The 12470-nt window shown below is 34.0% G+C and overlaps 2 long non-coding RNA genes across 2 annotated transcripts; both read left to right on the plus strand.

The window, feature by feature from the left end:
* Positions 1-2876: 2876 nt before the first annotated feature.
* LOC110895466 lies at positions 2877-3610 on the plus strand. Its single transcript, XR_002567155.2, has 2 exons — positions 2877-3187; positions 3354-3610. It is a non-coding gene; the product is annotated as an uncharacterized LOC110895466 (long non-coding RNA).
* Positions 3611-5265: 1655 nt separating this feature from the next.
* On the plus strand, positions 5266-8467 carry LOC110895467. The gene is made up of 4 exons (XR_002567156.2): positions 5266-5423; positions 5535-5590; positions 8042-8083; positions 8173-8467. It is a non-coding gene; the product is annotated as an uncharacterized LOC110895467 (long non-coding RNA).
* The last annotated feature ends 4003 nt before the right edge of the window (positions 8468-12470 follow it).

The following is a 12470-nucleotide window of genomic DNA, read 5'->3' on the forward strand; positions in this document are numbered from 1 at the left end:
AACTAACCCTAAACCTCAAATCCATTACAGCATAACCAAGAGAACTGCAGGACGCAGAGCCGACAACCTCCGATCTTCTCCGTCATCAAGTTACCAGCGGAACCCTAGCCAAAGCACAACAATAAGTAAAGACGCATGAAGATCGAATGAGTGAACAATGAAAACAAAGATTGACACTTATAGAACGGAAGTTATTGATAATCTAACCTTGATTCGGAGCATTGATCTGAACATCGATCGGAATAGAGCATAGCAGGGGGAGAGAGAAAATGGGAAGCCCTAAATGAGTAAATGGGGGAGGAGATAAATAAAAGAGGGCAGTGGTACTGTTGGGCGGGAAAAGGGGAAAAACGATCCCCTCATCTACTGACACGTGGCCCAAATCACTTTCATTTATTATATATAATAGATATATAAGTATAGATATTAGACAGTTTTAATAAAACTAAATGTGACACATGATATCTTCATTTTATGTTACGGTACTTTTAATTTTTTTTTTGTTTTTGTTTGCATAGATGAAGCCCATCTTTGTAGATTAGACGCATTAGATCACAAGTATTAATTACTTGTACATTAAAGCATTATCGACTTATACTTTTTAATCCATGCGTCGATATTGAACAAGACAACTACCGAGACGTCAACAAAAATGTGTAGGTCGTCATGCTATCTTTGGATTTTTTTAAACAGTATAGTTTATAAGATATGTCAAGAATACGTAAAAAATTATAAGTTTGTTTGTGGAGGGGTGAATTGTAACTAATTATCTATAATTTTGTTAAAAGCTCAGGGATTGAAGCGTAACAAGTTTAGGGGCTAAAAAATAAATAGTGTTTAAAAGACCAAACTACCCTCATTATAGGGGTCTTTCTATAAATAAAGGGGGGGGGGAGTTCTTATTTTTTGGGTATCTTAAACTACCCAATCTCTCATGCATTATAATATAGTATAGATATAAACACACATGTATGTAGGATTAATAACTTTCTATGTGACTGACTCTCTATCTCACTACTTTTGAGTGTATTTTATGTATTATGTACGACTACATTATGTAGCTCTCGTGATTCTTAATATATTATTGGCTCTGAAACGAATCTGACTAGATGTATTATCTTACTAACATAAAAAGGAGTTATGATAAGATATCATGCTAGGATCATAATATTCCACGACAATTCATATTGTTTGTTTACTCCCTACACACATATTTCCAATCCCATCTTGAAGGTGTATGGTCCTAAATCCCAGGTCGCGTGGGGACAAGAAGCGCATGGTAAACGTCAGACGGCATAGAAAATGCGAGTGGTAGAGCAGTGGACTAATAGGCGCTCAACAGGCTGTATTCTATTGTGCTGCACGCTGAGCAATCGTGCAGGAGACAAGAAGTACACAAGGACATATACGTGGCACCAATCAGCTTGCGCCGACCACTGCTCCATGATCTCCACTTAACTACTGATGACAGACCAGACAATAAGGACAACCATCAGGACACGTAAATCCATTCAGCATGTGGCAACTACCCTCTCGCCTGGAATCACTAACGGTCGTGACAGAGGAGGCAAAATGGATATTCCTTGTTGTCGATCTCAGACCCAAGGCCAATCAGCTCATCTCTTTCACAATTCATCTTGGCTATAAATAGAGAACTTCTCCTCCAGGTTTAAGGATCACACTCTTGCTCTCTCACTTAATACACACACTTTTATCCTTAAAAGAAGTTCTTATTCTTACGCCAGAGGGTGGTTACAAGGAGAACCCCTTATTCTCCTCCTTGTAACGAGTTTCACGGTGTTTTGATTGTTTTGCAGGATCGACGTAACTGTTCGTTGAGTTCAGAAAAAGATCAACCTTATTTGGACGAGACACAAACCAAAAGCTAATCTCTAGGTTAACTTGATGCTTCTTCCCATCTAGATCTCTTTTCAAAGCCTTCTCGATGTTTTTCTCTGCTTTATAACATCCACTTTTTCATGTATTCATATAGGAGACATTTAAATTAGGATAAATTACACTTTTCGTCCTTTATGTTTGTATTGGATTGCAATGGATACCCTTTAACTTTAATAATTACAGTGACAGTCCTTTCTTTGTTAAAAACATTACACCATTGGTCCTTTAACACTAATCTGGTTAAATTTAAACGTTAAGTGAGGTCACATGCACCTAGGGGTGTTCAAAAAAATCCGAATCCGAAACCGAATCCGAAATATCCGAAAACCCGTATCCGAAATATCTGAATTTTCGGATATCCGAATTTTCGGATATCCGAAAATCGGATAATCCGAAAATTCGGATTCGGATTCGGATAGTGATTTTGAGAATTTTCGGATAATCGGATTATCCGAAAATATCCGAAAAGTTAATTTTTATTTTTTCGGATATCCGAATATCCGAAAATATCCGAAGTATCCGAAAAATATCCGAAGTATCCGAAAAATATCCGAAATATCCGAAAAAATATCCGAAATATCCGAAGTATCCGAAAAAATATCCGAAATGTCCGAAAAATATCCGAAATTTATATTCGGATATCCGAAACTATCCGAAAAATCTGGTTCCAAATATTAAAAAATAATAAAAAAAAAATAAAAATTAAATAAAATATTGGAAATTCGGATATCCGATTAGATATCCGAACCCGAATCCGAAATTTCGGATATCCGAAAATCGGATATCCGAAATTTCGGATTCGGGTTCGGATGTCAATATTTCACTATCCGAAATTTCGGATATCCGATTTTCGGATATCCGAAAACCGGATTATCCGATCTTGAACACCCCTATTTCTTCTCCCCCTTATAATCCTCATGTGAGGGCAATTATGTCTTTTCACCCCTATTTCTTCTCCCCCTTATAATCCTCATCTCTCCCATCTCCTCCTCTCTTTAACCAATTAACCTTGCTCTCTTTCCCTCTCTGACCTCCACCACCATTACAACCATTACCACTAACCACCATTTTCGTCACACTACCACCGACCCCAAACAACCACCATAAGAAAATCAACCTCTTCACCACCGCCGTCAGAAACGACGCTGGCGACGGGATTGGGTGGTCGGCGACGGGATTTGAGTGCCAATCCATCGAATCGATCTCATCCTCTACCTCTAGATCCGAGTTAAGCACGTGATAGGATTTGATGGTCGGCGGTCGTTGAAAACCCTAGATCTGATTTCAGGTTCAATCTATCCCTAGTATCTCTCGATTGCATCCTCTACCTCTAGATCTGATCCATAATCAAGAGCAAACGAACAGATCTGATTAAGGAGATTATTAAGGAGTTTGAACTTGTTTGCAACAAATTAATTGAAACTTAACTTGTCGTGTCATCGATTGCAAAACAGGTGCAGAAAATCATCGGAGCGAAGAACGGGCTGGTGAAGACGGCAGAAAACGATGTAACGGGTGGTGGGTGATGTAATGTTTAGATCTGAGCTATTGAGGAAATTTAGTTGGTATAATGTTGAGTGATTAATTTGTTATATCTGAACAACAAAATGATGAGTATTCCAATTTTCACAAAGCACGACCATATGCTAAATACTAAACAGAAACCCCTTTTGAGCCATAGATGGTGAATGAACAATACAGTTTAGATCAATCACATGATCGAAATTCATCTTGCCTTACCTGTAAAATAACTTTAATAGTTAATTGTTTTACTGGTTTAAATAAACCAGTAAAATTACCGATTTACCCTCATGTGCAAGTTACATGATTAGAGTTAACTGAAATTTTAACTGGGTTAGTGTTAAAGGACCAAGGGTGTAATGTTTTTAACAAAGAAAGGACTGTCACTGTAATTATTGAAGTTAAAGGGTATCCATTGCAATCCGATACAAACATAAAGGACGAAAAGTGTAATTTACCCTTTAAATTAAAATATACTAAATCAAGTAATATTAGAATACTTTTCAAATCAAAATAACATGGTTTTACAAATACAACATTTTGCTACGAATAACTTTCATAGTATCAAAAGCATGACATAAGCAAACTTAAAACTCATAAACAACAACAGACAAAGGTATAACAACTGAACTTGGACTTAGACCTTCAATCTTTGCTTTCACTTGAAAACATACTAAGCAGATATTTTTTTTACGAATGAATAAGTATACGTTGAAAAATAATAATGTTAGCCGAATCATGATCCATCATACATGGTGTACCCTTTGTGTGGGGCAACATTGAAGTTTGGGTTCTCAAGTCTCAACAAGATCATCTTAAGCCTAATGTCACGGGTTGTCTATTGAGGCCTTGCGCTATGCTCTTGATTGTGTTGATATGTGGTCGTTCCTTCACGGTTATTGACTATTGAAACATGTCATAAGTCATTGGTTTCGCCGTATCATGAACCCACTAGATGAGTGGCCCTAATTCGAAACTAGTTAAATATGAGAAATGAAGTTACTTATAGGTTTAACTTTTAATTAAAATTGTTTGAATCACTCATTAAAAATATACCAAAGTAAACAAAAACTTATGTTTAAGCACAAACAAAAAGAGACGTCGATCTTTAAAACATTTTAGTATTTTTTTTACAACTAACCCATCTCTATTAACCATCAATACATATACCTACATAATTTGAACCCTCCATTACACTATCACTATAACTTATAATTCTCCATCTTTATTTCTAGAATTATACTAAAAATCACTAGATTTCTCTTCTCTTTTCCATTAAATAACATTTTTTTTATATTTTTATCATTATCTTTTCTCTCTTTTTCACTCAAAACTACTTTAAATAATATTATTTTTATTTACAGATAAATAGCAACTTTCTTTTTCATTCTTTTTTTCTCAACTTACAACTTTCTTTTTCTTTTTTTTTTTCTCAACTTACAACCACTTGTAACCACACAGCTGAGGTTCCACTCACATTAGGCTAAAGGGTATGAGGGTCGTGTGTTGGGTTATTAATCGCCACGTAGGACCATTAATGGATTGCTACACCATCCCCTTGTCTCATCCATCATGGTTGACATAGATTAAACAATGGCAATCACGAGCCTCCTTTCCTTTTTTAATATTTCATTTTCCTTTTCACAAAAATAAATTAAAACAAGAGAATAGTGGTTTGGATCATGAGCACACCCTTAAGGTAGTAATTTTGAATAATGAATTACAAATGTATGATAAGACGCTAATGTGGAGGGTCATGATGATCACGTTGATTATGACCACACCCTATAGCTTCATGAAAGATCCAATGTTAGGTGCCAATATGTTAAATTTAAGTTTCAAAAATAGACCATATACCCCCTTATAAATTTGACCGACTCCACTTTCCCAAAATCCTCCAACTAGCTTGCTTGTTTGACGCGCCCCGATTTCTTCCGATTCGTCCATCTCTACGGATCCAAACAAACCCTAACCCTAGACTTCAATAATGTCATCCAAGCAAGGTGCCGCACAATTGTTCTTCCTCGTAGTTTCCTTTACATGAAATCTCAAAATTTTATCAAAATCGAACTTGTTTAATCTGATTTTTTAAACAAGTTGCTCATGTTGTGCAGGTGGAAAAGCGAAGCCATTGAAGCAACCAAAGGCTGAAAAGAAAGAATACGATGAGGTATTGTTCTTCAACTTGATCGATTCACTCTCCTTTTGTTTGTAATTTAACTAATTATATGTGCTTTAATTGGCGTAACATGATTCGTTTATTTTGGTATAGTGTTTTAAGTTCAGTTTTTTTTTAATTAAAATATATTTCATTCCAATAATTTGGGCAAATTACATAAAGATAGAAGGTAGACGAGCAACAAACTGCGCCGCCATCCAGCGGCGAAGCTTGACAAAAAATTTCTATAAAACTGGGGTTGAAAACGTATATACCCAAAAATTTTTATACGAAAACTACATACTCTCCACCCCCCTCCCGCCCCCACTATCCTTCGCCCATGTCGCCATCCCTTTCTGAATAGAAAACCCTAATTTACTAAAAACAAAGCCTCGCCCCTGAGGGGTCGAAAACACGCTGAACTCTAGACAAGAACCGAACTGCCTCCGGCGCCAAGGAGCCGAACGTGTCAAACGAATATTCACACCTGAACTTAATAGATTTCATAACAGAAGGCTAATGTATAGTGTAAATCTGTAGTTACCATTCAACTTACCAAAAAATTATTCACAATTTGCTCTTGTGTTTGTAAATTAAGAGAGTTTTGGGGAACTTTGTGATTTTATTTACTCAATAAGTTTACAACTGTACTTTATTTATGCGTTTAACAGAAAATTAATTAAAAAAAACATTTGTATGTATTAAACATAGCATCCTCGTGTAGAGCTTTGATCCGGAACTTAGTTTTAAAATGCGCGCATCAGAAGCGCATAATGCGCGCATCACATGATGTGGTCTAATGTGGCGCCTTATGCAGTTGACCGGTATTTGAACAAATTAGATCTTTAATTGAACAAATCTGACTATAGATGATGAGAATATAGTATATTTTAGTGTTTCAAGGTTCACAAGTTAAAATATTAGCTATAAATCTTTTTTTTAGTATTTTTAAATAAAGAACACCTCGCATACGTGATGCGTGCACTTCGCGCATTGCGTTTCACGCATAGGGTTTTGGGATCAAAACGCATCGGATCGCTACACGCATTTTAAAACCAAGATCCGGAGAACACGACACAATATCTGTAACTGCTTTGATTCAGAGGAAGAATTGAGATTCTGGATGAACACGTTGTTTATCTGTATGAAGTTACTCCAGATAACTATTGAAGTTTATGGTACTCCAGGTTCTTTTTTTCCAAAAAAAGGAGAAAATAATATGGTTAAGCTATTAGCAATATTATATTATATATTTATTTTTAAGATATTAGACACTATAACAGTTATTAAAATAAATAAAAAGGTTATGAGAAATAAATGTAAAAGTAAATGATATGGAAATGTAAAGATGTTTGTGGGATTGAATGGATTTTTTGGGAAAAGTTTGTAGGAAGAATTGTGGGTGTTTCTGCAGACACACATTTACTTTTTTTTTATTTTCTTCTTTTATTTAATATATTAGTTAAACCACAAGCGCTTGTTAGACCATGTGTAGTGGTAAAACAAAATAATGCCCCCACCATGGGGCATTATTCGACACGTGTCATCCCAGTCAGCATGGGGCATTATTGCAAAAGTGGTGGTGGGGCATTATTCCAATAACGCCCATGCAATCGTGTGTGTGTGTAAATTTTAGAATTAAAAAAAAAAAAAGAAACTACTAGTCATTATGTGATTGGCCAGTCAAACTACTAGTCTCAAGCCCAATGCACCTTCAGCGTTTTAATTAAAACGCCTAACCCCATTTTTTTTCAAAAAAAAAAAAGCCTTATAACGCCTAGTGTAGTGGGGGGTGGGGCGTTTTGGGGCGTTTTTTTCCAATTTTTTTTTAAAAATACCGCCCCACTACGGGTGGTCTTAAAGGATAGGTTAGTTAAAGCCCATAGCCTACGTGGTAGGGGGTTGTTACACTTTATAGTTAAACCACAACATATAGCCTTAAGTCAGCAAATAAGACCAGATTTTATTGCATTTGAACATACTTATTGTCTATGTAGTTAATATTTATCATTCCCCTGCCGAGATATCGGTGAGAATATCGGTATCGACAATATCGGCGATATTGACCGATATTTGACCTATATATCGCCGATATCAGCACCTTTCTTCTTAGTTTTATCATTCGTCTTTCTTCTTATTGCTACTATTAGTGTTTTAAGTCTTAATTGTTAGTTGCTACTGTTAAATGTTAGTGTTTTAAGTCTTAGTCAGTTCCTACTTGCTGCAATTGTTAGTGTTTTGCAAGTTGCAAAAGGTTAATTTGTTAATGGTAGGAGAGTATACTGAATTGTTAATGTCAAATTGTTATATATAAATTTAGCATGATATTAAAATTACCAATATCCCACCGCAATTACCTACTTAGCTAATTGTACACACACACACCCCATACGGACTAAGACTTGCATATCTAGCTAGATTTTACATGCGGTGCCTAATGCATCTTGTTGCTTGTTTGTGCAGATAGATAAGGCCAACATTCAAAAGAAGAAGGAAGAAGAAAAGGTGCGACTTAAATTATTTGTTTTGTTTTTTTCATGTTTATTATTATATCTTGTGCCTAGATTTAGGTTTGTGAATTGTGAAATGAGCAGGCGCTCAAGGAGCTTAGAGCCAAAGCTCAAAAGGGAGCTTTGGGAGGTACCGGTCTGAAGAAAAGCGGCAAGAAATGAGGCCTACAATGATAAAGTTATCACATGTTCTAAATTACTAATTAATGCTGCTGCACCTACTGTATTTATGGTTACGTGGTTTGCTATTTTATGTATCAAGTCTTTTGTGATTGTTCTTGTGTAGATCTCAAGAGGAACAACCATACTGACATTTGATATTGTTGATTTATGGGGTGTAATGATTTAGTGAAGTTATTATGGTTTTGGGTCGGGTTAATGGTAGATCTCGCCCAATATTTACATATGCATCAACAAATTATCCGTGATCAAATAAAAAATAATCCGGACAGAAATTGAAGTTTGATATTAGATCATGGAAAGCTGAGGTTTTTTTTTTTTTTTTTTTTTTTGAGTTAAATGCCATTTTAGTCCCTGTGGTTTGGGCCATTTTGTCAGTTTAATCCAAAAGTTTCATTTTTAACCTGTGGGTCCAAAAAGGTTTCTCAATTGCCATTTTAGTCCACTGGGTTAATTTCATCCATTTTTTTCTGTTAACGAGAAGGCAAATTCGGTAATTTTGTATGTAATTTTGTTAACTAAAAGGGCAATTTAGCCATATAAAATGACCGAATTGGTCTTCTCGTTAACAGAAAAAATGGGTGGAGTTAACCCAGTGGACTAAAATGGCAACAATGAAACCTTTTTGGACCCACAGGTTAAAAATGAAACCTTTGGACTAAACTAGCAAAATGACCCAAACCGCAGGGACTAAAATGACATTTAACTTTTTTTTTTTTTTTTTTCTAAAATGGTGTTGTTGAAAAAATATTTATTAAAATGATGTTGGATTAACAATATTTACCAAAATGGTGTTTTATCCATCTTTAGTTCTTTCTCACTCCTAGTTTCATTTGATAACTTTGCTTTTTTTTTTTATATATATATATTGACTTAATCACTTTTTATATAAAGAACTAGGTTATCACCCGCGAACTTCGCGTGTAGGAAAATTTACTTTATATTAATCAAACTATATCAGAAACTTGTTTTATAATTGTTTTGAATTGAAAGTTGTAGTCATTAGGGTTGCGAACAAACTTGTTTTATAATTGTTTTGAATTGAAAGTTGTAGTCATTAGGGTTGCGAGTAAGGTCAGAAACTTTGGGCAAGAACCGGAGGCAGAAATTTGCCTCACTGAATGACCCACGACACAAAAAAAAATACTTTTATTTATTATAACAGATTATTCGAACTTTATTAATATTGTGTCCGTTCTTTATTATAACACTTAACATGTACAAAAACTAAAAAACTATAATGAATTCTCCAAGGCTTTAACACCACACTGTCACCAACCTTTGAAACACACAAACACAATATATTTTGATATGCACAATCACATTGGTTGAGTACCACACATATGGGCCAGACAGGTTGAAAGTTGACTGTAGTGCAATCCAAATTTCAAATGCATAGTCTTCAAATGTATTTATTATTGTTATAATATTATTTACGTAACTATATTTGACCTTACATATTATTTACGAAACATACTAAAAGTGGTTTTTGAAACTTTAAAAGTTAAACATATGAGGTAAAATCTTACTTCATAATAATAGATTGTCAATTTGTAAACAAAATTATTACCTCAAAATTAACAACTCCAAAGCCGGTCTAGACTCTAATGTTTTCATCGTTACGGTCCAATACTTACCACATTCATGACGGATCTAGAGATCAATACGTGGCCATGGTCGACCCCAATGGTTATAAACAAAAGTGAGAGGTAACTCCTGAATACAAAGATAGTACTATTAAGTATATAATGAAGTTAAATAAATATTATATGAATTAGGCTATTAAACATCAGAATATTCAGTCAAACATAAATAATCATACCAGCTTTAAAGATTTTGGGTCTTCTAGAATCTTTAAAAACGATAAATTCATGATTTCACCTGAATTAATAACATAGATATATTAGATCTTACATTAAATAACATACCCGATTGAACTGAAAGGTTAAGAATAAAAAAAATTACAGATTCTTGAATTATCATTCATATATCAAACAAATAACACATTTACAAATCAAAAATACTTTCGGCTTCATGGTGAAAAATAATATTAAACATATTTATAAACTATAATGGATATCAAAATCGGCCTAAAACACCAATGAAATTCTTTGTGGGAGTACACAAACTCTTATTGAACATAGAAACTACACAAACTCTTCAAAGAAAGAAACATGGAATTATACAACATTCATACTTGTGGAAGTAGAATTAAAGAAAAATATGGTTCATTTACTTTGTGATTAAACATTTTATAGCTATTGAAATTCCAATACGATCATAACAACATAGATGTTTGAAGAGATTGAAAGTGTAGATACTTACTCTTGTGGAATATGATGCGACGAAGGAAGATTGATGACTTGATTTTGATTTGAGCAAATGCTTGTTTGAAACCCTAAGATGGATATAAGCTAATGAGGAGAAGATTGTAAGAAAATGGCTAAAAGGACAAACGGTGATGATGATTGAAGTAAGTTCGAGGATGGTGATGATGAATTCAGGTTTCCAATGCAAATCAAATCAACTTTAAAAATTCAACTAATTATAAGATACAATATTAATATTAATATTATAATATAATGAACGGAAATTACATGTCATTTAATTTTAGGATGTTTATATTTATATTTTTCTTTAAATTTGTATATACAAACATAACAATTTCACAGGATCGAGATTTTAGAAATATACAAAGTTTTTATATAATTTCAAAGGATGTCCACTCCCACATACAATCTTAAAATTATCAAATGAATAAATATTTAAATCCTTTTTAAAAAAATATTTGGGAAATATGACACTTTACAAAAGTATTAAGTTGAAAATTGTATTTAAATCCTAATAAGTGTGCTAAATTAATAATTAGTTGCTAGCTATGTCTATCTATTACACTTTTACAGTTAGTATATATACATGTTGATTTATAAATGTAAAATGGCAATAAGGATAGAATTGTTAATTATGATCAAATTTGGATAAAATATATATCATAAATAACATAAGATGATGAGTAGTAAAAGTGATAGTAAATAAAAATGTTACATATTAAATCACAATAAATTTGATACGAAAAACATATTAATGCTAAACTGTAGGTGACACAACGGTCTCTTCAAAAGATGCTACATATATAGCCCTTGAAAGGTCTCAGCGTCTTGTAAGTATTGAAAATCTTTCATGCCAATTTTTATTTCAATTATACTACCCCAGTCGGTCATAAAAGACCAAGTTTCTCCTCCTTTCTCAACTAACTTCTTAAGCCATGACTCAAATGAAATTGATTTTAGCTTTGTAAAAGAAGACACTTCTGACCATCCTTGATCTTGAAATTTAAATAGCTTCACATTTATAGCATGGGTCTTTACGACAACAAACATATGAAGTGTGTTGCGGATTTTGGAAAACCTGCTTTGGCGAGCAACAACATGAGTACATTGTGGTATTGAAACCTTTGAGAAAGTTTCAGAAACCACATCAAAAGCAATCATATAACTTTTAGTAGGCGCCCAATAGTGTGGAGATGCAAAATATAAAGCATTGTTGCATAAAGTGCCGGGAGACCACAAATATAACCTTGAAGCGTAATCTGGTCTTTGAAAAAAGTTAAAGTTTTCCATTGATGTGTGTTCCGAGAATACACACGAGGTACAACATCATCCATACGACGTTGGAGATGTAATATTTGAACATCGTTAAATGAGTCTAGATATATCCCAACTGCATCCGCCTTGATATCGAAAAAAACTTTTAGGTTTATTATGACACAAATTCAAAAATTTATTGGTGGTTGGATTCCACAGAATCAATTGGTCTGAAGGACCTTGGATGCACATTAGTAAAAGACCATATTGAGAAGCAAGAATCGTTAGATTGGAAAGAGGGGTATCAACGGGGAAAGAAATAAACTTCCTATCATAAATGTCTACCTTTCCTCCAATCAAGTTGTCAATATAAATCGATGACATACTCAACGTGATTAGCTTACGATGTTCACAATTAGACATACAGGGAGAGTGAATAATAGAAAACATAGGTGAAGACAATTCATAACGCCATTGCTTGCAAACTGATTTAAATCATCCAACACATTTACTTGGTAGCCTTGATAGAATTTCGTGAGCAAACATTTCAAACTCAAGAGGTTCCATCCTAAAAAAAAATCATATGAAAAAAATGATAAGATTTATGTATATGAATTT

This window comes from Helianthus annuus, chromosome 10 (assembly GCF_002127325.2).
Source record: "Helianthus annuus cultivar XRQ/B chromosome 10, HanXRQr2.0-SUNRISE, whole genome shotgun sequence".
Lineage (NCBI taxonomy): Eukaryota > Viridiplantae > Streptophyta > Magnoliopsida > Asterales > Asteraceae > Helianthus > Helianthus annuus.